The sequence below is a fragment of the Lissotriton vulgaris genome, chromosome 5 (genome assembly GCF_964263255.1).
Source record: "Lissotriton vulgaris chromosome 5, aLisVul1.2, whole genome shotgun sequence".
NCBI classification, from domain to species: domain Eukaryota; kingdom Metazoa; phylum Chordata; class Amphibia; order Caudata; family Salamandridae; genus Lissotriton; species Lissotriton vulgaris.
In genome coordinates, this window is record NC_141693.1 from 1,566,615,076 (window position 1) to 1,566,638,544 (window position 23,469).

Below are 23,469 nucleotides of genomic sequence, written 5' to 3' on the forward strand. Positions count from 1 at the left end.
GGACTAGGACGTCTGTTCCGACTGAGTCTGCATCCACAGAAAGGATGAAATAAGGCTCTAGAAATTTCACCAAGGAGATATGAACTTCATCCCCCTTAAAATACTTTTTCTCCCAGATACCCCGGCTCTTAGTCAAATGAGGTTAATCTTCAAAACCCCACCCCCACTAACCATAAATATTCACCTCTCCTGCTGTCCATTCAATTGATACAAGGTATCTTGTACATGGAGAGAATGTGAGAAAAAGCAGAATTGCTTCATAGATTTGGTGACCTTGGATGGGTGGGCTGGATAAAGAAGTGAACTTGGTTTCCGGAAAGGGAGTATCATGATGGGAATGAGGAAAAGAGAACATGGACCACATTCACAGGTTAGAGAAATAAATGTAATAGGTTGAATGGTTTTGAAAAGCTAGCTTTCAGCAGGAATTGTTTTTTAAAATTGCAAAGAACTAAAAAAGTCAATGTGGGATTGGAGGCACAATCTGAGCAGAAAGCACCATAAGCTGCTATGGTGCAACTCTTATGTTGACTAGAAACTTTAATATGATGATGCTCTTCTTTTGATATTTCTTTGAGTTAAATTTTATTGTATGTAGCTGACACAGTACTATTTGCAGCTCCTCAGTGTATGGTTATCCCGTGACAACAATGTATTCATCATATTTATTATTCTACAAAAGTATTTTTAAATGCACTGATGTGGTGTTTGCATGCTATGCAAGATGGTACATCATTGAATGTTTATAAGGAGCACCGCATAGGATATGTGATATTTGGCACCTGGAGGAGTCGGACACGCAGATCCTGAAAAGAAGTTAAGACTCTCTAGCAAGAGCCGTCTTTATTCTGAGTCTAATCTTTACTTTTAGTGAAATGGTTTACGAAAACCAATCAACTGCTCCAGGTGAGGCTCGAACTCACAACCTCGGCATGGCTCAGTGCAAGTACTGCTGTATAAGTACCGCGCGCTAACCGATTGCGCCACTGGAGCTTACTGTTTTCATTTCTCACCATTTGAGCCATCTAGTGCTAACCAAGTAGATACTGCACTGCTCCATTATTCACTGTGCAAGATCGACTCACATGCTAGCATGTTATCATGACTATTAAAAATACAGTCCAAATGGAATAGATTTGATAATTCTGCTATATCGTGTGCTCTGTCTATTGAACACCCCATACATTTGCCATTCTGACACAGTCTAGGATAAACTTATGCTTATTTTTAATTAGCACATAGTTAGAATTTCACCAAAAATGAAATATAAGCCCCTAAGGCAGACGAGGTGGCCGAGTGGTTGAGGCGATGGACTGCTAATCCATTGTGCTCTGCACGCGTGGGTTCGAATCCCACCTTCGTCGGAAAGCCATCAGACACTCTTTTGAAGGTGAGCATGTCTCGTAGTACAATTACACTCTCTTTCAAGACACTGCCATAATCCACTAGAAGGGCCCAACTGACTATTCCATTATGGCATTTATGTCAAATAAAGGGAAGTATTTTGTGCTTAATTGAAATTAGATCTTTCATGAAGTGTCCAGAGGATTGCCTATTCCTCACTCCTGGCCTTCCAACCAGTTTGGATAGATAGACTGATAAGAAAGCATTTCTTACTCCTAAAGTTTCAGCCGTCTCAAGTGTATGCGTGTTTACATTTGTCTGCCCCACAGAGACAGATCACTTCTAATAAGTGAGTTCTCTATCTGTCACTGATTGCGGACATACTCAGTAGAGCTTTCAGTATGGTCATAAATGTGAATACTCTTATGTTCTCAAATCAAAATGGAGTTTTTCCTACTTTCAAGAAAAGTGTCTTAAGCATGCTCTTCGATTTGTGCACACATGTAGACATTCAAATGCAACTGCATTTCCATACAGAGTCTCAAAATCATAGATATCTTCATACCGCAGTAAGAATACATGTTGCGATTTACAAACTGCAGGCAGACCGGCCTTGTAGCTCAGTGGCAGAGCACTGGTCTTGTAAACCAGGGGTCATGAGTTCAAGCCTCATCAGGGCCTTTTTATATGTGTGTTTCTGTATGTTGTTTTCAAGTCATTCTTTCTAGGAGTCACACCTTGTCTTAAGTTTGCTTATTGACAAGCTTCCCTTTCCTGCTTTCATCTTATCAAGAAGACTTCATGAAAACCATTGAACCATAAACTATTGTCTCACCCCTTCCGATCGCCTGACGAACGCCATTCTCACCCCGCCGGGCAAGCCCTGCCGGGCAAAGCCAAATAAGCCATGCATATTTAAAGTTCCTTTGAAAGGCAGAGCGAGGACTAGGACGTCTGTTCCGACTGAGTCTGCATCCACAGAAAGGATGAAATAAGGCTCTAGAAATTTCACCAAGGAGATATGAACTTCATCCCCCTTAAAATACTTTTTCTCCCAGATACCCCGGCTCTTAGTCAAATGAGGTTAATCTTCAAAACCCCACCCCCACTAACCATAAATATTCACCTCTCCTGCTGTCCATTCAATTGATACAAGGTATCTTGTACATGGAGAGAATGTGAGAAAAAGCAGAATTGCTTCATAGATTTGGTGACCTTGGATGGGTGGGCTGGATAAAGAAGTGAACTTGGTTTCCGGAAAGGGAGTATCATGATGGGAATGAGGAAAAGAGAACATGGACCACATTCACAGGTTAGAGAAATAAATGTAATAGGTTGAATGGTTTTGAAAAGCTAGCTTTCAGCAGGAATTGTTTTTTAAAATTGCAAAGAACTAAAAAAGTCAATGTGGGATTGGAGGCACAATCTGAGCAGAAAGCACCATAAGCTGCTATGGTGCAACTCTTATGTTGACTAGAAACTTTAATATGATGATGCTCTTCTTTTGATATTTCTTTGAGTTAAATTTTATTGTATGTAGCTGACACAGTACTATTTGCAGCTCCTCAGTGTATGGTTATCCCGTGACAACAATGTATTCATCATATTTATTATTCTACAAAAGTATTTTTAAATGCACTGATGTGGTGTTTGCATGCTATGCAAGATGGTACATCATTGAATGTTTATAAGGAGCACCGCATAGGATATGTGATATTTGGCACCTGGAGGAGTCGGACACGCAGATCCTGAAAAGAAGTTAAGACTCTCTAGCAAGAGCCGTCTTTATTCTGAGTCTAATCTTTACTTTTAGTGAAATGGTTTACGAAAACCAATCAACTGCTCCAGGTGAGGCTCGAACTCACAACCTCGGCATGGCTCAGTGCAAGTACTGCTGTATAAGTACCGCGCGCTAACCGATTGCGCCACTGGAGCTTACTGTTTTCATTTCTCACCATTTGAGCCATCTAGTGCTAACCAAGTAGATACTGCACTGCTCCATTATTCACTGTGCAAGATCGACTCACATGCTAGCATGTTATCATGACTATTAAAAATACAGTCCAAATGGAATAGATTTGATAATTCTGCTATATCGTGTGCTCTGTCTATTGAACACCCCATACATTTGCCATTCTGACACAGTCTAGGATAAACTTATGCTTATTTTTAATTAGCACATAGTTAGAATTTCACCAAAAATGAAATATAAGCCCCTAAGGCAGACGAGGTGGCCGAGTGGTTGAGGCGATGGACTGCTAATCCATTGTGCTCTGCACGCGTGGGTTCGAATCCCACCTTCGTCGGAAAGCCATCAGACACTCTTTTGAAGGTGAGCATGTCTCGTAGTACAATTACACTCTCTTTCAAGACACTGCCATAATCCACTAGAAGGGCCCAACTGACTATTCCATTATGGCATTTATGTCAAATAAAGGGAAGTATTTTGTGCTTAATTGAAATTAGATCTTTCATGAAGTGTCCAGAGGATTGCCTATTCCTCACTCCTGGCCTTCCAACCAGTTTGGATAGATAGACTGATAAGAAAGCATTTCTTACTCCTAAAGTTTCAGCCGTCTCAAGTGTATGCGTGTTTACATTTGTCTGCCCCACAGAGACAGATCACTTCTAATAAGTGAGTTCTCTATCTGTCACTGATTGCGGACATACTCAGTAGAGCTTTCAGTATGGTCATAAATGTGAATACTCTTATGTTCTCAAATCAAAATGGAGTTTTTCCTACTTTCAAGAAAAGTGTCTTAAGCATGCTCTTCGATTTGTGCACACATGTAGACATTCAAATGCAACTGCATTTCCATACAGAGTCTCAAAATCATAGATATCTTCATACCGCAGTAAGAATACATGTTGCGATTTACAAACTGCAGGCAGACCGGCCTTGTAGCTCAGTGGCAGAGCACTGGTCTTGTAAACCAGGGGTCATGAGTTCAAGCCTCATCAGGGCCTTTTTATATGTGTGTTTCTGTATGTTGTTTTCAAGTCATTCTTTCTAGGAGTCACACCTTGTCTTAAGTTTGCTTATTGACAAGCTTCCCTTTCCTGCTTTCATCTTATCAAGAAGACTTCATGAAAACCATTGAACCATAAACTATTGTCTCACCCCTTCCGATCGCCTGACGAACGCCATTCTCACCCCGCCGGGCAAGCCCTGCCGGGCAAAGCCAAATAAGCCATGCATATTTAAAGTTCCTTTGAAAGGCAGAGCGAGGACTAGGACGTCTGTTCCGACTGAGTCTGCATCCACAGAAAGGATGAAATAAGGCTCTAGAAATTTCACCAAGGAGATATGAACTTCATCCCCCTTAAAATACTTTTTCTCCCAGATACCCCGGCTCTTAGTCAAATGAGGTTAATCTTCAAAACCCCACCCCCACTAACCATAAATATTCACCTCTCCTGCTGTCCATTCAATTGATACAAGGTATCTTGTACATGGAGAGAATGTGAGAAAAAGCAGAATTGCTTCATAGATTTGGTGACCTTGGATGGGTGGGCTGGATAAAGAGGTGAACTTGGTTTCCGGAAAGGGAGTATCATGATGGGAATGAGGAAAAGAGAACATGGACCACATTCACAGGTTAGAGAAATAAATGTAATAGGTTGAATGGTTTTGAAAAGCTAGCTTTGAGCAGGAATTGTTTTTTAAAATTGCAAAGAACTAAAAAAGTCAATGTGGGATTGGAGGCACAATCTGAGCAGAAAGCACCATAAGCTGCTATGGTGCAACTCTTATGTTGACTAGAAACTTTAATATGATGATGCTCTTCTTTTGATATTTCTTTGAGTTAAATTTTATTGTATGTAGCTGACACAGTACTGTTTGCAGCTCCTCAGTTTATGGTTATCCCGTGACAACAATGTATTCATCATATTTATTATTCTACAAAAGTATTTTTAAATGCACTGATGTGGTGTTTGCATGTTATGCAAGATGGTACATCATTGAATGTTTATAAGGAGCATCGCATAGGATATGTGATATTTGGCACCTGGAGGAGTCGGACACGCAGATCCTGAAAAGAAGTTAAGACTCTCTAGCAAGAGCCGTCTTTATTCTGAATCTAATCTTTACTTTTAGTGAAATGGTTTATGAAAACCAATCAACTGCTCCAGGTGAGGCTCGAACTCACAACCTCGGCATGGCTCAGTGCAAGTACTGCTGTATAAGTACCGCGTGCTAACCGATTGCGCCACTGGAGCTTACTGTTTTCATTTCTCCCCATTTGAGCCATCTAGTGCTAACCAAGTAGATACTGCACTGCTCCATTATTCACTGTGCAAGATCGACTCACATGCTAGCATGTTATCATGACTATTAAAAATACAGTCCAAATGGAATAGATTTGATAATTCTGCTATATTGTGTGCTCTGTCTATTGAACACCCCATACATTTGCCATTCTGACACAGTCTAGGATAAACTTATGCTTATTTTTAATTAGCACATAGTTAGAATTTCACCAAAAATGAAATATAAGCCCCTAAGGCAGACGAGGTGGCCGAGTGGTTGAGACGATGGACTGCTAATCCATTGTGCTCTGCACGCGTGGGTTCGAATCCCACCTTCGTCGGAAAGCCATCAGACACTCTTTTGAAGGTGAGCATGTCTCGTAGTACAATTACACTCTCTTTCAAGACACTGCCATAATCCACTAGAAGGGCCCAACTGACTATTCCATTATGGCATTTATGTCAAATAAAGGGAAGTATTTTGTGCTTAATTGAAATTAGATCTTTCATGAAGTGTCCAGAGGATTGCCTATTCCTCACTCCTGGCCTTCCAACCAGTTTGGATAGATAGACTGATAAGAAAGCATTTCTTACTCCTAAAGTTTCAGCCGTCTCAAGTGTATGCGTGTTTACATTTGTCTGCCCCACAGAGACAGATCACTTCTAATAAGTGAGTTCTCTATCTGTCACTGATTGCGGACATACTCAGTAGAGCTTTCAGTATGGTCATAAATGTGAATACTCTTATGTTCTCAAATCAAAATGGAGTTTTTCCTACTTTCAAGAAAAGTGTCTTAAGCATGCTCTTCGATTTGTGCACACATGTAGACATTCAAATGCAACTGCATTTCCATACAGAGTCTCAAAATCATAGATATCTTCATACCGCAGTAAGAATACATGTTGCGATTTACAAACTGCAGGCAGACCGGCCTTGTAGCTCAGTGGCAGAGCACTGGTCTTGTAAACCAGGGGTCATGAGTTCAAGCCTCATCAGGGCCTTTTTATATGTGTGTTTCTGTATGTTGTTTTCAAGTCATTCTTTCTAGGAGTCACACCTTGTCTTAAGTTTGCTTATTGACAAGCTTCCCTTTCCTGCTTTCATCTTATCAAGAAGACTTCATGAAAACCATTGAACCATAAACTATTGCCTCACCCCTTCCGATCGCCTGACGAACGCCTGACAAACGCCATTCTCACCCCGCCGGGCAAGCCCTGCCGGGCAAAGCCAAATAAGCCATGCATATTTAAAGTTCCTTTGAAAGGCAGAGCGAGGACTAGGACGTCTGTTCCGACTGAGTCTGCATCCACAGAAAGGATGAAATAAGGCTCTAGAAATTTCACCAAGGAGATATGAACTTCATCCCCCTTAAAATACTTTTTCTCCCAGATACCCCGGCTCTTAGTCAAATGAGGTTAAACTTCAAAACCCCACCCCCACTAACCATAAATATTCACCTCTCCTGCTGTCCATTCAATTGATACAAGGTATCTTGTACATGGAGAGAATGTGAGAAAAAGCAGAATTGCTTCATAGATTTGGTGACCTTGGATGGGTGGGCTGGATAAAGAAGTGAACTTGGTTTCCGGAAAGGGAGTATCATGATGGGAATGAGGAAAAGAGAACATGGACCACATTCACAGGTTAGAGAAATAAATGTAATAGGTTGAATGGTTTTGAAAAGCTAGCTTTGAGCAGGAATTGTTTTTTAAAATTGCAAAGAACTAAAAAAGTCAATGTGGGATTGGAGGCACAATCTGAGCAGAAAGCACCATAAGCTGCTATGGTGCAACTCTTATGTTGACTAGAAACTTTAATATGATGATGCTCTTCTTTTGATATTTCTTTGAGTTAAATTTTATTGTATGTAGCTGACACAGTACTGTTTGCAGCTCCTCAGTTTATGGTTATCCCGTGACAACAATGTATTCATCATATTTATTATTCTACAAAAGTATTTTTAAATGCACTGATGTGGTGTTTGCATGCTATGCAAGATGGTACATCATTGAATGTTTATAAGGAGCATCGCATAGGATATGTGATATTTGGCACCTGGAGGAGTCGGACACGCAGATCCTGAAAAGAAGTTAAGACTCTCTAGCAAGAGCCGTCTTTATTCTGAGTCTAATCTTTACTTTTAGTGAAATGGTTTATGAAAACCAATCAACTGCTCCAGGTGAGGCTCGAACTCACAACCTCGGCATGGCTCAGTGCAAGTACTGCTGTATAAGTACCGCGCGCTAACCGATTGCGCCACTGGAGCTTACTGTTTTCATTTCTCCCCATTTGAGCCATCTAGTGCTAACCAAGTAGATACTGCACTGCTCCATTATTCACTGTGCAAGATCGACTCACATGCTAGCATGTTATCATGACTATTAAAAATACAGTCCAAATGGAATAGATTTGATAATTCTGCTATATCGTGTGCTCTGTCTATTGAACACCCCATACATTTGCCATTCTGACACAGTCTAGGATAAACTTATGCTTATTTTTAATTAGCACATAGTTAGAATTTCACCAAAAATGAAATATAAGCCCCTAAGGCAGACGAGGTGGCCGAGTGGTTGAGGCGATGGACTGCTAATCCATTGTGCTCTGCACGCGTGGGTTCGAATCCCACCTTCGTCGGAAAGCCATCAGACACTCTTTTGAAGGTGAGCATGTCTCGTAGTACAATTACACTCTCTTTCAAGACACTGCCATAATCCACTAGAAGGGCCCAACTGACTATTCCATTATGGCATTTATGTCAAATAAAGGGAAGTATTTTGTGCTTAATTGAAATTAGATCTTTCATGAAGTGTCCAGAGGATTGCCTATTCCTCACTCCTGGCCTTCCAACCAGTTTGGATAGATAGACTGATAAGAAAGCATTTCTTACTCCTAAAGTTTCAGCCGTCTCAAGTGTATGCGTGTTTACATTTGTCTGCCCCACAGAGACAGATCACTTCTAATAAGTGAGTTCTCTATCTGTCACTGATTGCGGACATACTCAGTAGAGCTTTCAGTATGGTCATAAATGTGAATACTCTTATGTTCTCAAATCAAAATGGAGTTTTTCCTACTTTCAAGAAAAGTGTCTTAAGCATGCTCTTCGATTTGTGCACACATGTAGACATTCAAATGCAACTGCATTTCCATACAGAGTCTCAAAATCATAGATATCTTCATACCGCAGTAAGAATACATGTTGCGATTTACAAACTGCAGGCAGACCGGCCTTGTAGCTCAGTGGCAGAGCACTGGTCTTGTAAACCAGGGGTCATGAGTTCAAGCCTCATCAGGGCCTTTTTATATGTGTGTTTCTGTATGTTGTTTTCAAGTCATTCTTTCTAGGAGTCACACCTTGTCTTAAGTTTGCTTATTGACAAGCTTCCCTTTCCTGCTTTCATCTTATCAAGAAGACTTCATGGAAACCATTGAACCATAAACTATTGTCTCACCCCTTCCGATCGCCTGACGAACGCCATTCTCACCCCGCCGGGCAAGCCCTGCCGGGCAAAGCCAAATAAGCCATGCATATTTAAAGTTCCTTTGAGAGGCAGAGCGAGGACTAGGACGTCTGTTCCGACTGAGTCTGCATCCACAGAAAGGATGAAATAAGGCTCTAGAAATTTCACCAAGGAGATATGAACTTCATCCCCCTTAAAATACTTTTTCTCCCAGATACCCCGGCTCTTAGTCAAATGAGGTTAATCTTCAAAACCCCACCCCCACTAACCATAAATATTCACCTCTCCTGCTGTCCATTCAATTGATACAAGGTATCTTGTACATGGAGAGAATGTGAGAAAAAGCAGAATTGCTTCATAGATTTGGTGACCTTGGATGGGTGGGCTGGATAAAGAAGTGAACTTGGTTTCCGGAAAGGGAGTATCATGATGGGAATGAGGAAAAGAGAACATGGACCACATTCACAGGTTAGAGAAATAAATGTAATAGGTTGAATGGTTTTGAAAAGCTAGCTTTCAGCAGGAATTGTTTTTTAAAATTGCAAAGAACTAAAAAAGTCAATGTGGGATTGGAGGCACAATCTGAGCAGAAAGCACCATAAGCTGCTATGGTGCAACTCTTATGTTGACTAGAAACTTTAATATGATGATGCTCTTCTTTTGATATTTCTTTGAGTTAAATTTTATTGTATGTAGCTGACACAGTACTATTTGCAGCTCCTCAGTGTATGGTTATCCCGTGACAACAATGTATTCATCATATTTATTATTCTACAAAAGTATTTTTAAATGCACTGATGTGGTGTTTGCATGCTATGCAAGATGGTACATCATTGAATGTTTATAAGGAGCACCGCATAGGATATGTGATATTTGGCACCTGGAGGAGTCGGACACGCAGATCCTGAAAAGAAGTTAAGACTCTCTAGCAAGAGCCGTCTTTATTCTGAGTCTAATCTTTACTTTTAGTGAAATGGTTTACGAAAACCAATCAACTGCTCCAGGTGAGGCTCGAACTCACAACCTCGGCATGGCTCAGTGCAAGTACTGCTGTATAAGTACCGCGCGCTAACCGATTGCGCCACTGGAGCTTACTGTTTTCATTTCTCACCATTTGAGCCATCTAGTGCTAACCAAGTAGATACTGCACTGCTCCATTATTCACTGTGCAAGATCGACTCACATGCTAGCATGTTATCATGACTATTAAAAATACAGTCCAAATGGAATAGATTTGATAATTCTGCTATATCGTGTGCTCTGTCTATTGAACACCCCATACATTTGCCATTCTGACACAGTCTAGGATAAACTTATGCTTATTTTTAATTAGCACATAGTTAGAATTTCACCAAAAATGAAATATAAGCCCCTAAGGCAGACGAGGTGGCCGAGTGGTTGAGGCGATGGACTGCTAATCCATTGTGCTCTGCACGCGTGGGTTCGAATCCCACCTTCGTCGGAAAGCCATCAGACACTCTTTTGAAGGTGAGCATGTCTCGTAGTACAATTACACTCTCTTTCAAGACACTGCCATAATCCACTAGAAGGGCCCAACTGACTATTCCATTATGGCATTTATGTCAAATAAAGGGAAGTATTTTGTGCTTAATTGAAATTAGATCTTTCATGAAGTGTCCAGAGGATTGCCTATTCCTCACTCCTGGCCTTCCAACCAGTTTGGATAGATAGACTGATAAGAAAGCATTTCTTACTCCTAAAGTTTCAGCCGTCTCAAGTGTATGCGTGTTTACATTTGTCTGCCCCACAGAGACAGATCACTTCTAATAAGTGAGTTCTCTATCTGTCACTGATTGCGGACATACTCAGTAGAGCTTTCAGTATGGTCATAAATGTGAATACTCTTATGTTCTCAAATCAAAATGGAGTTTTTCCTACTTTCAAGAAAAGTGTCTTAAGCATGCTCTTCGATTTGTGCACACATGTAGACATTCAAATGCAACTGCATTTCCATACAGAGTCTCAAAATCATAGATATCTTCATACCGCAGTAAGAATACATGTTGCGATTTACAAACTGCAGGCAGACCGGCCTTGTAGCTCAGTGGCAGAGCACTGGTCTTGTAAACCAGGGGTCATGAGTTCAAGCCTCATCAGGGCCTTTTTATATGTGTGTTTCTGTATGTTGTTTTCAAGTCATTCTTTCTAGGAGTCACACCTTGTCTTAAGTTTGCTTATTGACAAGCTTCCCTTTCCTGCTTTCATCTTATCAAGAAGACTTCATGAAAACCATTGAACCATAAACTATTGTCTCACCCCTTCCGATCGCCTGACGAACGCCATTCTCACCCCGCCGGGCAAAGCCAAATAAGCCATGCATATTTAAAGTTCCTTTGAAAGGCAGAGCGAGGACTAGGACGTCTGTTCCGACTGAGTCTGCATCCACAGAAAGGATGAAATAAGGCTCTAGAAATTTCACCAAGGAGATATGAACTTCATCCCCCTTAAAATACTTTTTCTCCCAGATACCCCGGCTCTTAGTCAAATGAGGTTAATCTTCAAAACCCCACCCCCACTAACCATAAATATTCACCTCTCCTGCTGTCCATTCAATTGATACAAGGTATCTTGTACATGGAGAGAATGTGAGAAAAAGCAGAATTGCTTCATAGATTTGGTGACCTTGGATGGGTGGGCTGGATAAAGAAGTGAACTTGGTTTCCGGAAAGGGAGTATCATGATGGGAATGAGGAAAAGAGAACATGGACCACATTCACAGGTTAGAGAAATAAATGTAATAGGTTGAATGGTTTTGAAAAGCTAGCTTTCAGCAGGAATTGTTTTTTAAAATTGCAAAGAACTAAAAAAGTCAATGTGGGATTGGAGGCACAATCTGAGCAGAAAGCACCATAAGCTGCTATGGTGCAACTCTTATGTTGACTAGAAACTTTAATATGATGATGCTCTTCTTTTGATATTTCTTTGAGTTAAATTTTATTGTATGTAGCTGACACAGTACTATTTGCAGCTCCTCAGTGTATGGTTATCCCGTGACAACAATGTATTCATCATATTTATTATTCTACAAAAGTATTTTTAAATGCACTGATGTGGTGTTTGCATGCTATGCAAGATGGTACATCATTGAATGTTTATAAGGAGCACCGCATAGGATATGTGATATTTGGCACCTGGAGGAGTCGGACACGCAGATCCTGAAAAGAAGTTAAGACTCTCTAGCAAGAGCCGTCTTTATTCTGAGTCTAATCTTTACTTTTAGTGAAATGGTTTACGAAAACCAATCAACTGCTCCAGGTGAGGCTCGAACTCACAACCTCGGCATGGCTCAGTGCAAGTACTGCTGTATAAGTACCGCGCGCTAACCGATTGCGCCACTGGAGCTTACTGTTTTCATTTCTCACCATTTGAGCCATCTAGTGCTAACCAAGTAGATACTGCACTGCTCCATTATTCACTGTGCAAGATCGACTCACATGCTAGCATGTTATCATGACTATTAAAAATACAGTCCAAATGGAATAGATTTGATAATTCTGCTATATCGTGTGCTCTGTCTATTGAACACCCCATACATTTGCCATTCTGACACAGTCTAGGATAAACTTATGCTTATTTTTAATTAGCACATAGTTAGAATTTCACCAAAAATGAAATATAAGCCCCTAAGGCAGACGAGGTGGCCGAGTGGTTGAGGCGATGGACTGCTAATCCATTGTGCTCTGCACGCGTGGGTTCGAATCCCACCTTCGTCGGAAAGCCATCAGACACTCTTTTGAAGGTGAGCATGTCTCGTAGTACAATTACACTCTCTTTCAAGACACTGCCATAATCCACTAGAAGGGCCCAACTGACTATTCCATTATGGCATTTATGTCAAATAAAGGGAAGTATTTTGTGCTTAATTGAAATTAGATCTTTCATGAAGTGTCCAGAGGATTGCCTATTCCTTACTCCTGGCCTTCCAACCAGTTTGGATAGATAGACTGATAAGAAAGCATTTCTTACTCCTAAAGTTTCAGCCGTCTCAAGTGTATGCGTGTTTACATTTGTCTGCCCCACAGAGACAGATCACTTCTAATAAGTGAGTTCTCTATCTGTCACTGATTGCGGACATACTCAGTAGAGCTTTCAGTATGGTCATAAATGTGAATACTCTTATGTTCTCAAATCAAAATGGAGTTTTTCCTACTTTCAAGAAAAGTGTCTTAAGCATGCTCTTCGATTTGTGCACACATGTAGACATTCAAATGCAACTGCATTTCCATACAGAGTCTCAAAATCATAGATATCTTCATACCGCAGTAAGAATACATGTTGCGATTTACAAACTGCAGGCAGACCGGCCTTGTAGCTCAGTGGCAGAGCACTGGTCTTGTAAACCAGGGGTCATGAGTTCAAGCCTCATCAGGGCCTTTTTATATGTGTGTTTCTGTATGTTGTTTTCAAGTCATTCTTTCTAGGAGTCACACCTTGTCTTAAGTTTGCTTATTGACAAGCTTCCCTTTCCTGCTTTCATCTTATCAAGAAGACTTCATGAAAACCATTGAACCATAAACTATTGTCTCACCCCTTCCGATCGCCTGACGAACGCCATTCTCACCCCGCCGGGCAAGCCCTGCCGGGCAAAGCCAAATAAGCCATGCATATTTAAAGTTCCTTTGAAAGGCAGAGCGAGGACTAGGACGTCTGTTCCGACTGAGTCTGCATCCACAGAAAGGATGAAATAAGGCTCTAGAAATTTCACCAAGGAGATATGAACTTCATCCCCCTTAAAATACTTTTTCTCCCAGATACCCCGGCTCTTAGTCAAATGAGGTTAATCTTCAAAACCCCACCCCCACTAACCATAAATATTCACCTCTCCTGCTGTCCATTCAATTGATACAAGGTATCTTGTACATGGAGAGAATGTGAGAAAAAGCAGAATTGCTTCATAGATTTGGTGACCTTGGATGGGTGGGCTGGATAAAGAAGTGAACTTGGTTTCCGGAAAGGGAGTATCATGATGGGAATGAGGAAAAGAGAACATGGACCACATTCACAGGTTAGAGAAATAAATGTAATAGGTTGAATGGTTTTGAAAAGCTAGCTTTCAGCAGGAATTGTTTTTTAAAATTGCAAAGAACTAAAAAAGTCAATGTGGGATTGGAGGCACAATCTGAGCAGAAAGCACCATAAGCTGCTATGGTGCAACTCTTATGTTGACTAGAAACTTTAATATGATGATGCTCTTCTTTTGATATTTCTTTGAGTTAAATTTTATTGTATGTAGCTGACACAGTACTATTTGCAGCTCCTCAGTGTATGGTTATCCCGTGACAACAATGTATTCATCATATTTATTATTCTACAAAAGTATTTTTAAATGCACTGATGTGGTGTTTGCATGCTATGCAAGATGGTACATCATTGAATGTTTATAAGGAGCATCGCATAGGATATGTGATATTTGGCACCTGGAGGAGTCGGACACGCAGATCCTGAAAAGAAGTTAAGACTCTCTAGCAAGAGCCGTCTTTATTCTGAGTCTAATCTTTACTTTTAGTGAAATGGTTTACGAAAACCAATCAACTGCTCCAGGTGAGGCTCGAACTCACAACCTCGGCATGGCTCAGTGCAAGTACTGCTGTATAAGTACCGCGCGCTAACCGATTGCGCCACTGGAGCTTACTGTTTTCATTTCTCCCCATTTGAGCCATCTAGTGCTAACCAAGTAGATACTGCACTGCTCCATTATTCACTGTGCAAGATCGACTCACATGCTAGCATGTTATCATGACTATTAAAAATACAGTCCAAATGGAATAGATTTGATAATTCTGCTATATCGTGTGCTCTGTCTATTGAACACCCCATACATTTGCCATTCTGACACAGTCTAGGATAAACTTATGCTTATTTTTAATTAGCACATAGTTAGAATTTCACCAAAAATGAAATATAGGCCCCTAAGGCAGACGAGGTGGCCGAGTGGTTAAGGCGATGGACTGCTAATCCATTGTGCTCTGCACGCGTGGGTTCGAATCCCACCTTCGTCGGAAAGCCATCAGACACTCTTTTGAAGGTGAGCATGTCTCGTAGTACAATTACACTCTCTTTCAAGACACTGCCATAATCCACTAGAAGGGCCCAACTGACTATTCCATTATGGCATTTATGTCAAATAAAGGGAAGTATTTTGTGCTTAATTGAAATTAGATCTTTCATGAAGTGTCCAGAGGATTGCCTATTCCTCACTCCTGGCCTTCCAACCAGTTTGGATAGATAGACTGATAAGAAAGCATTTCTTACTCCTAAAGTTTCAGCCGTCTCAAGTGTATGCGTGTTTACATTTGTCTGCCCCACAGAGACAGATCACTTCTAATAAGTGAGTTCTCTATCTGTCACTGATTGCGGACATACTCAGTAGAGCTTTCAGTATGGTCATAAATGTGAATACTCTTATGTTCTCAAATCAAAATGGAGTTTTTCCTACTTTCAAGAAATGTGTCTTAAGCATGCTCTTCGATTTGTGCACACATGTAGACATTCAAATGCAACTGCATTTCCATACAGAGTCTCAAAATCATAGATATCTTCATACCGCAGTAAGAATACATGTTGCGATTTACAAACTGCAGGCAGACCGGCCTTGTAGCTCAGTGGCAGAGCACTGGTCTTGTAAACCAGGGGTCATGAGTTCAAGCCTCATCAGGGCCTTTTTATATGTGTGTTTCTGTATGTTGTTTTCAAGTCATTCTTTCTAGGAGTCACACCTTGTCTTAAGTTTGCTTATTGACAAGCTTCCCTTTCCTGCTTTCATCTTATCAAGAAGACTTCATGAAAACCATTGAACCATAAACTATTGCCTCACCCCTTCCGATCGCCTGACGAACGCCTGACAAACGCCATTCTCACCCCGCCGGGCAAGCCCTGCCGGGCAAAGCCTATTAAGCCATGCATATTTAAAGTTCCTTTGAAAGGCAGAGCGAGGACTAGGACGTCTGTTCCGACTGAGTCTGCATCCACAGAAAGGATGAAATAAGGCTCTAGAAATTTCACCAAGGAGATATGAACTTCATCCCCCTTAAAATACTTTTTCTCCCAGATACCCTGGCTCTTAGTCAAATGAGGTTAATCTTCAAAACCCCACCCCCACTAACCATAAATATTCACCTCTCCTGCTGTCCATTCAATTGATACAAGGTATCTTGTACATGGAGAGAATGTGAGAAAAAGCAGAATTGCTTCATAGATTTGGTGACCTTGGATGGGTGGGCTGGATAAAGAAGTGAACTTGGTTTCCGGAAAGGGAGTATCATGATGGGAATGAGGAAAAGAGAACATGGACCACATTCACAGGTTAGAGAAATAAATGTAATAGGTTGAATGGTTTTGAAAAGCTAGCTTTGAGCAGGAATTGTTTTTTAAAATTGCAAAGAACTAAAAAGGTCAATGTGGGATTGGAGGCACAATCTGAGCAGAAAGCACCATAAGCTGCTATGGTGCAACTCTTATGTTGACTAGAAACTTTAATATGATGATGCTCTTCTTTTGATATTTCTTTGAGTTAAATTTTATTGTATGTAGCTGACACAGTACTGTTTGCAGCTCCTCAGTTTATGGTTATCCCGTGACAACAATGTATTCATCATATTTATTATTCTACAAAAGTATTTTTAAATGCACTGATGTGGTGTTTGCATGCTATGCAAGATGGTACATCATTGAATGTTTATAAGGAGCATCGCATAGGATATGTGATATTTGGCACCTGGAGGAGTCGGACACGCAGATCCTGAAAAGAAGTTAAGACTCTCTAGCAAGAGCCGTCTTTATTCTGAGTCTAATCTTTACTTTTAGTGAAATGGTTTATGAAAACCAATCAACTGCTCCAGGTGAGGCTCGAACTCACAACCTCGGCATGGCTCAGTGCAAGTACTGCTGTATAAGCAGGGCCGGACTGGTGCTTTCGGGCACCGGGCAATCCCCCGGTAGGCTGGAGGGGGTGGGGGCCGGTTTTGGATCAGGGGGCCGGTTGTGTGTCTGGGGGCCGATTTTCGATCCGACCGTCGGCGTCACAGCGTCACTCTCACTTCAGAGAAGAAGTCACCAGGTGTCGTGTCGTGTGACTCGTGGCGCCAACAGCAAGCCTGATTGACCGGTGAGGTGACTGTTTCGTTTGCACTGCAAGTGCAACCTAAACAAACTTTTCAGGAGGAGGAGAAACAGTTTGCGGGCGGGGCGTCGCGCAGTGGTGGTGGTCTGGACGGAGGAAGATAAATTATGATTCCAATCCGACCGCGTTACCAGTGTGTAACATACAGAGCTGTGCTGTGCATATACGGCCACTCAGTGCCAGAGGTAAATTACCACTGACCGTATATGCACAGCTCTGTATGTTACTTGAGGCCTCTCGTCAGCTAGAGCCTTGTTCAGCCTTGCCCTTGCTTGCTTCTTCAGTGAGCCTGTATCACATGCCAAAAGCTGCCCGGATCGTCGTGTGCTGCACGGGCAAGTCTGGCGCAGTAACGGGTCGGAGGTCAACCAGCCATTGGGAAGAGCCTTCTTTAAATCTAGAGAGACAGCCATTCTTATCTAATGCCGGGCTTTTTGCTGATGTCATCAAGCCCAGTGTAGTGACCAGACAGCGTGGTCGGTGTAAGGTGGTCTGAAGTTTTTAGGCACAGAATGCGGCCCACGATCAGGCCTGGCCACGATCTACTGGAAAGATGCAGATGTAAGAATGAGATTATGGTATGATGTCATTTCGAGCTTTCTTCCTTAAAGTTCCCACGTTATCCGTTGCTGTGCATTATGTAACACTTCAAAATATCAGTCTCACGCTGTCATCTGGCCAGTTTAAGACATTGTTTTGACCATAAAGTGACACGGGGCAAGCAAGAAGGCGCTCCTTTATCTCTAAATCGCTGCCTCTTTTCACAATTTTTGAATACACTCTCCAAAAATAGAAGTTTTGCCTCATCAGTGTCACACCGAAATGAGAGTGAACCCGCCGTCGTTAATGAGCAGAAACAAACACAAGGCTCAGGTACCGAATTCCTGTCCGATTATTTGTCCGTGATTCAAAAGTGAAGTGAATAATATTAACACTTGTGTGGAGCCACGACCAGATAACATACTGTAACTTAGTTCCCCATACAATTAGAAACGGAATGTACGGGGTACGAGGGTAGGTAAAGTGCCACGTTTAACTTGAGGCATCATGCCCATGTGCATCGCCCTAGCAAATAGAAGCGGGGATATTAGCAAATGAAAGGAAATCGATTATCAGAAAATGTTGACATTTTGAGCACTGAGATTTATGCATCATGACTCATGAGCTCGAGGACTGTAAGCGGCGAAAGGAAGTCCATTGATAGAGAATGTTGTAATGTTAAGCTTTGATGATTTAACAGCATGGACTCTGAGATGTTAACCATTTGTTAGCTAACGTTGAAATGGTGAACTGTGACACTGAAAAAACACTAACTAAGCAAGTACAAACCTGGCTGAGGAAAGGTAGGCCTGAATTAGACAATATTGATCTCTGCGCCTTACACTGTGGGCCTGGGGTAGTTGAAACAGGATTCCAAGCGAAGGGCCGTAGGTGAAGGTTGAAAGTTTGAGTAGTGTGTGTCCTACTGTATAGGCTTGGAACTTGAAACCTAAGTGAGTGGAAAAGGTCCTCCAGTTAATGTGAAAATGCTAGACCGTAAGCTTAACACACATGTTGTCTTCTAATCACCCTGCTGTCCTCCCAAGTGCAATTTCAAAATGAAGCAATGGTGCCAGACTGAACATGGATTGGTATATTTATGACGGGTTATATTTAACAAAAAGAAAACAGGCTCTGATGTTGTGTAGGGTTTACTTAATGCATGTAGGCTCTGTTAACAAGGCTGACTTTTGAAGTCCCTCAACAGTTTGAGCTTTTACGCCGGACGGGGGCTGGTTCGCTACGCGACAGATGGGGGCTGGTCTGACAAAATTTGCCAGGGCTGCTTTCAGTTCCCAGTCCGGCCCTGTGTATAAGTACCGCGCGCTAACCGATTGCGCCACTGGAGCTTACTGTTTTCATTTCTCCCCATTTGAGCCATCTAGTGCTAACCAAGTAGATACTGCACTGCTCCATTATTCACTGTGCAAGATCGACTCACATGCTAGCATGTTATCATGACTATTAAAAATACAGTCCAAATGGAATAGATTTGATAATTCTGCTATATCGTGTGCTCTGTCTATTGAACACCCCATACATTTGCCATTCTGACACAGTCTAGGATAAACTTATGCTTATTTTTAATTAGCACATAGCTAGAATTTCACCAAAAATGAAATATAAGCCCCTAAGGCAGACGAGGTGGCCGAGTGGTTGAGGCGATGGACTGCTAATCCGTTGTGCTCTGCACGCGTGGGTTCGAATCCCACCTTCGTCGGAAAGCCATCAGACACTCTTTTGAAGGTGAGCATGTCTCGTAGTACAATTACACTCTCTTTCAAGACACTGCCATAATCCACTAGAAGGGCCCAACTGACTATTCCATTATGGCATTTATGTCAAATAAAGGGAAGTATTTTGTGCTTAATTGAAATTAGATCTTCCATGAAGTGTCCAGAGGATTGCCTATTCCTCACTCCTGGCCTTCCAACCAGTTTGGATAGATAGACTGATAAGAAAGCATTTCTTACTCCTAAAGTTTCAGCCGTCTCAAGTGTATGCGTGTTTACATTTGTCTGCCCCACAGAGACAGATCACTTCTAATAAGTGAGTTCTCTATCTGTCACTGATTGCGGACATACTCAGTAGAGCTTTCAGTATGGTCATAAATGTGAATACTCTTATGTTCTCAAATCAAAATGGAGTTTTTCCTACTTTCAAGAAAAGTGTCTTAAGCATGCTCTTCGATTTGTGCACACATGTAGACATTCAAATGCAACTGCATTTCCATACAGAGTCTCAAAATCATAGATATCTTCATACCGCAGTAAGAAAACATGTTGCGATTTACAAACTGCAGGCAGACCGGCCTTGTAGCTCAGTGGCAGAGCACAGGTCTTGTAAACCAGGGGTCATGAGTTCAAGCCTCATCAGGGCCTTTTTATATGTGTGTTTCTGTATGTTGTTTTCAAGTCATTCTTTCTAGGAGTCACACCTTGTCTTAAGTTTGCTTATTGACAAGCTTCCCTTTCCTGCTTTCATCTTATCAAGAAGACTTCATGAAAACCATTGAACCATAAACTATTGCCTCACCCCTTCCGATCGCCTGACGAACGCCTGACAAACGCCATTCTCACCCCGCCGGGCAAGCCCTGCCGGGCAAAGCCAAATAAGCCATGCATATTTAAAGTTCCTTTGAAAGGCAGAGCGAGGACTAGGACGTCTGTTCCGACTGAGTCTGCATCCACAGAAAGGATGAAATAAGGCTCTAGAAATTTCACCAAGGAGATATGAACTTCATCCCCCTTAAAATACTTTTTCTCCCAGATACCCCGGCTCTTAGTCAAATGAGGTTAATCTTCAAAACCCCACCCCCACTAACCATAAATATTCACCTCTCCTGCTGTCCATTCAATTGATACAAGGTATCTTGTACATGGAGAGAATGTGAGAAAAAGCAGAATTGCTTCATAGATTTGGTGACCTTGGATGGGTGGGCTGGATAAAGAAGTGAACTTGGTTTCCGGAAAGGGAGTATCATGATGGGAATGAGGAAAAGAGAACATGGACCACATTCACAGGTTAGAGAAATACATGTAATAGGTTGAATGGTTTTGAAAAGCTAGCTTTCAGCAGGAATTGTTTTTTAAAATTGCAAAGAACTAAAAAAGTCAATGTGGGATTGGAGGCACAATCTGAGCAGAAAGCACCATAAGCTGCTATGGTGCAACTCTTATGTTGACTAGAAACTTTAATATGATGATGCTCTTCTTTTGATATTTCTTTGAGTTAAATTTTATTGTATGTAGCTGACACAGTACTGTTTGCAGCTCCTCAGTTTATGGTTATCCCGTGACAACAATGTATTCATCATATTTATTATTCTACAAAAGTATTTTTAAATGCACTGATGTGGTGTTTGCATGCTATGCAAGATGGTACATCATTGAATGTTTATAAGGAGCATCGCATAGGATATGTGATATTTGGCACCTGGAGGAGTCGGACACGCAGATCCTGAAAAGAAGTTAAGACTCTCTAGCAAGAGCCGTCTTTATTCTGAGTCTAATCTTTACTTTTAGTGAAATGGTTTATGAAAACCAATCAACTGCTCCAGGTGAGGCTCGAACTCACAACCTCGGCATGGCTCAGTGCAAGTACTGCTGTATAAGTACCGCGCGCTAACCGATTGCGCCACTGGAGCTTACTGTTTTCATTTCTCCCCATTTGAGCCATCTAGTGCTAACCAAGTAGATACTGCACTGCTCCATTATTCACTGTGCAAGATCGACTCACATGCTAGCATGTTATCATGACTATTAAAAATACAGTCCAAATGGAATAGATTTGATAATTCTGCTATATCGTGTGCTCTGTCTATTGAACACCCCATACATTTGCCATTCTGACACAGTCTAGGATAAACTTATGCTTATTTTTAATTAGCACATAGTTAGAATTTCACCAAAAATGAAATATAAGCCCCTAAGGCAGACGAGGTGGCCGAGTGGTTGAGGCGATGGACTGCTAATCCATTGTGCTCTGCACGCGTGGGTTCGAATCCCACCTTCGTCGGAAAGCCATCAGACACTCTTTTGAAGGTGAGCATGTCTCGTAGTACAATTACACTCTCTTTCAAGACACTGCCATAATCCACTAGAAGGGCCCAACTGACTATTCCATTATGGCATTTATGTCAAATAAAGGGAAGTATTTTGTGCTTAATTGAAATTAGATCTTTCATGAAGTGTCCAGAGGATTGCCTATTCCTCACTCCTGGCCTTCCAACCAGTTTGGATAGATAGACTGATAAGAAAGCATTTCTTACTCCTAAAGTTTCAGCCGTCTCAAGTGTATGCGTGTTTACATTTGTCTGCCCCACAGAGACAGATCACTTCTAATAAGTGAGTTCTCTATCTGTCACTGATTGCGGACATACTCAGTAGAGCTTTCAGTATGGTCATAAATGTGAATACTCTTATGTTCTCAAATCAAAATGGAGTTTTTCCTACTTTCAAGAAAAGTGTCTTAAGCATGCTCTTCGATTTGTGCACACATGTAGACATTCAAATGCAACTGCATTTCCATACAGAGTCTCAAAATCATAGATATCTTCATACCGCAGTAAGAATACATGTTGCGATTTACAAACTGCAGGCAGACCGGCCTTGTAGCTCAGTGTCAGAGCACTGGTCTTGTAAACCAGGGGTCATGAGTTCAAGCCTCATCAGGGCCTTTTTATATGTGTGTTTCTGTATGTTGTTTTCAAGTCATTCTTTCTAGGAGTCACACCTTGTCTTAAGTTTGCTTATTGACAAGCTTCCCTTTCCTGCTTTCATCTTATCAAGAAGACTTCATGAAAACCATTGAACCATAAACTATTGCCTCACCCCTTCCGATCGCCTGACGAACGCCTGACAAACGCCATTCTCACCCCGCCGGGCAAGCCCTGCCGGGCAAAGCCAAATAAGCCATGCATATTTAAAGTTCCTTTGAAAGGCAGAGCGAGGACTAGGACGTCTGTTCCGACTGAGTCTGCATCCACAGAAAGGATGAAATAAGGCTCTAGAAATTTCACCAAGGAGATATGAACTTCATCCCCCTTAAAATACTTTTTCTCCCAGATACCCCGGCTCTTAGTCAAATGAGGTTAATCTTCAAAACCCCACCCCCACTAACCATAAATATTCACCTCTCCTGCTGTCCATTCAATTGATACAAGGTATCTTGTACATGGAGAGAATGTGAGAAAAAGCAGAATTGCTTCATAGATTTGGTGACCTTGGATGGGTGGGCTGGATAAAGAAGTGAACTTGGTTTCCGGAAAGGGAGTATCATGATGGGAATGAGGAAAAGAGAACATGGACCACATTCACAGGTTAGAGAAATAAATGTAATAGGTTGAATGGTTTTGAAAAGCTAGCTTTCAGCAGGAATTGTTTTTTAAAATTGCAAAGAACTAAAAAAGTCAATGTGGGATTGGAGGCACAATCTGAGCAGAAAGCACCATAAGCTGCTATGGTGCAACTCTTATGTTGACTAGAAACTTTAATATGATGATGCTCTTCTTTTGATATTTCTTTGAGTTAAATTTTATTGTATGTAGCTGACACAGTACTATTTGCAGCTCCTCAGTGTATGGTTATCCCGTGACAACAATGTATTCATCATATTTATTATTCTACAAAAGTATTTTTAAATGCACTGATGTGGTGTTTGCATGCTATGCAAGATGGTACATCATTGAATGTTTATAAGGAGCACCGCATAGGATATGTGATATTTGGCAC

At 41.4% G+C, this 23,469-nt stretch overlaps 26 non-coding genes across 26 annotated transcripts; 18 read left to right on the forward strand and 8 right to left on the reverse strand.

The window, feature by feature from the left end:
- Positions 1–898: 898 nt before the first annotated feature.
- On the reverse strand, positions 899–993 carry TRNAI-UAU (transfer RNA isoleucine (anticodon UAU)). The gene is made up of 2 exons: positions 956–993; positions 899–934 (listed from the first exon to the last, which is right to left on the reverse strand). It is a non-coding gene; the product is annotated as a tRNA-Ile (tRNA).
- A 289-nt stretch (positions 994–1,282) lies between these two features.
- On the forward strand, positions 1,283–1,364 carry TRNAS-GCU (transfer RNA serine (anticodon GCU)). Its single transcript has one exon. It is a non-coding gene; the product is annotated as a tRNA-Ser (tRNA).
- Positions 1,365–1,953: 589 nt separating this feature from the next.
- TRNAT-UGU (transfer RNA threonine (anticodon UGU)) lies at positions 1,954–2,025 on the forward strand. Its single transcript has one exon. It is a non-coding gene; the product is annotated as a tRNA-Thr (tRNA).
- A 1,159-nt stretch (positions 2,026–3,184) lies between these two features.
- TRNAI-UAU (transfer RNA isoleucine (anticodon UAU)) lies at positions 3,185–3,279 on the reverse strand. The gene is made up of 2 exons: positions 3,242–3,279; positions 3,185–3,220 (listed from the first exon to the last, which is right to left on the reverse strand). It is a non-coding gene; the product is annotated as a tRNA-Ile (tRNA).
- A 289-nt stretch (positions 3,280–3,568) lies between these two features.
- Positions 3,569–3,650, forward strand: TRNAS-GCU (transfer RNA serine (anticodon GCU)). The gene has a single exon. It is a non-coding gene; the product is annotated as a tRNA-Ser (tRNA).
- A 589-nt stretch (positions 3,651–4,239) lies between these two features.
- Positions 4,240–4,311, forward strand: TRNAT-UGU (transfer RNA threonine (anticodon UGU)). Its single transcript has one exon. It is a non-coding gene; the product is annotated as a tRNA-Thr (tRNA).
- Positions 4,312–5,470: 1,159 nt separating this feature from the next.
- Positions 5,471–5,565, reverse strand: TRNAI-UAU (transfer RNA isoleucine (anticodon UAU)). The gene is made up of 2 exons: positions 5,528–5,565; positions 5,471–5,506 (listed from the first exon to the last, which is right to left on the reverse strand). It is a non-coding gene; the product is annotated as a tRNA-Ile (tRNA).
- Positions 5,566–5,854: 289 nt separating this feature from the next.
- TRNAS-GCU (transfer RNA serine (anticodon GCU)) lies at positions 5,855–5,936 on the forward strand. Its single transcript has one exon. It is a non-coding gene; the product is annotated as a tRNA-Ser (tRNA).
- A 589-nt stretch (positions 5,937–6,525) lies between these two features.
- On the forward strand, positions 6,526–6,597 carry TRNAT-UGU (transfer RNA threonine (anticodon UGU)). Its single transcript has one exon. It is a non-coding gene; the product is annotated as a tRNA-Thr (tRNA).
- A 1,170-nt stretch (positions 6,598–7,767) lies between these two features.
- TRNAI-UAU (transfer RNA isoleucine (anticodon UAU)) lies at positions 7,768–7,862 on the reverse strand. The gene is made up of 2 exons: positions 7,825–7,862; positions 7,768–7,803 (listed from the first exon to the last, which is right to left on the reverse strand). It is a non-coding gene; the product is annotated as a tRNA-Ile (tRNA).
- A 289-nt stretch (positions 7,863–8,151) lies between these two features.
- TRNAS-GCU (transfer RNA serine (anticodon GCU)) lies at positions 8,152–8,233 on the forward strand. The gene has a single exon. It is a non-coding gene; the product is annotated as a tRNA-Ser (tRNA).
- A 589-nt stretch (positions 8,234–8,822) lies between these two features.
- TRNAT-UGU (transfer RNA threonine (anticodon UGU)) lies at positions 8,823–8,894 on the forward strand. Its single transcript has one exon. It is a non-coding gene; the product is annotated as a tRNA-Thr (tRNA).
- Positions 8,895–10,053: 1,159 nt separating this feature from the next.
- On the reverse strand, positions 10,054–10,148 carry TRNAI-UAU (transfer RNA isoleucine (anticodon UAU)). Its single transcript has 2 exons — positions 10,111–10,148; positions 10,054–10,089 (listed from the first exon to the last, which is right to left on the reverse strand). It is a non-coding gene; the product is annotated as a tRNA-Ile (tRNA).
- Positions 10,149–10,437: 289 nt separating this feature from the next.
- TRNAS-GCU (transfer RNA serine (anticodon GCU)) lies at positions 10,438–10,519 on the forward strand. The gene has a single exon. It is a non-coding gene; the product is annotated as a tRNA-Ser (tRNA).
- Positions 10,520–11,108: 589 nt separating this feature from the next.
- Positions 11,109–11,180, forward strand: TRNAT-UGU (transfer RNA threonine (anticodon UGU)). Its single transcript has one exon. It is a non-coding gene; the product is annotated as a tRNA-Thr (tRNA).
- Positions 11,181–12,325: 1,145 nt separating this feature from the next.
- TRNAI-UAU (transfer RNA isoleucine (anticodon UAU)) lies at positions 12,326–12,420 on the reverse strand. Its single transcript has 2 exons — positions 12,383–12,420; positions 12,326–12,361 (listed from the first exon to the last, which is right to left on the reverse strand). It is a non-coding gene; the product is annotated as a tRNA-Ile (tRNA).
- Positions 12,421–12,709: 289 nt separating this feature from the next.
- On the forward strand, positions 12,710–12,791 carry TRNAS-GCU (transfer RNA serine (anticodon GCU)). The gene has a single exon. It is a non-coding gene; the product is annotated as a tRNA-Ser (tRNA).
- A 589-nt stretch (positions 12,792–13,380) lies between these two features.
- On the forward strand, positions 13,381–13,452 carry TRNAT-UGU (transfer RNA threonine (anticodon UGU)). Its single transcript has one exon. It is a non-coding gene; the product is annotated as a tRNA-Thr (tRNA).
- A 1,159-nt stretch (positions 13,453–14,611) lies between these two features.
- Positions 14,612–14,706, reverse strand: TRNAI-UAU (transfer RNA isoleucine (anticodon UAU)). Its single transcript has 2 exons — positions 14,669–14,706; positions 14,612–14,647 (listed from the first exon to the last, which is right to left on the reverse strand). It is a non-coding gene; the product is annotated as a tRNA-Ile (tRNA).
- A 289-nt stretch (positions 14,707–14,995) lies between these two features.
- On the forward strand, positions 14,996–15,077 carry TRNAS-GCU (transfer RNA serine (anticodon GCU)). Its single transcript has one exon. It is a non-coding gene; the product is annotated as a tRNA-Ser (tRNA).
- Positions 15,078–15,666: 589 nt separating this feature from the next.
- On the forward strand, positions 15,667–15,738 carry TRNAT-UGU (transfer RNA threonine (anticodon UGU)). Its single transcript has one exon. It is a non-coding gene; the product is annotated as a tRNA-Thr (tRNA).
- A 3,637-nt stretch (positions 15,739–19,375) lies between these two features.
- On the forward strand, positions 19,376–19,457 carry TRNAS-GCU (transfer RNA serine (anticodon GCU)). The gene has a single exon. It is a non-coding gene; the product is annotated as a tRNA-Ser (tRNA).
- A 589-nt stretch (positions 19,458–20,046) lies between these two features.
- Positions 20,047–20,118, forward strand: TRNAT-UGU (transfer RNA threonine (anticodon UGU)). The gene has a single exon. It is a non-coding gene; the product is annotated as a tRNA-Thr (tRNA).
- A 1,170-nt stretch (positions 20,119–21,288) lies between these two features.
- Positions 21,289–21,383, reverse strand: TRNAI-UAU (transfer RNA isoleucine (anticodon UAU)). Its single transcript has 2 exons — positions 21,346–21,383; positions 21,289–21,324 (listed from the first exon to the last, which is right to left on the reverse strand). It is a non-coding gene; the product is annotated as a tRNA-Ile (tRNA).
- A 289-nt stretch (positions 21,384–21,672) lies between these two features.
- TRNAS-GCU (transfer RNA serine (anticodon GCU)) lies at positions 21,673–21,754 on the forward strand. Its single transcript has one exon. It is a non-coding gene; the product is annotated as a tRNA-Ser (tRNA).
- Positions 21,755–22,343: 589 nt separating this feature from the next.
- TRNAT-UGU (transfer RNA threonine (anticodon UGU)) lies at positions 22,344–22,415 on the forward strand. The gene has a single exon. It is a non-coding gene; the product is annotated as a tRNA-Thr (tRNA).
- The last annotated feature ends 1,054 nt before the right edge of the window (positions 22,416–23,469 follow it).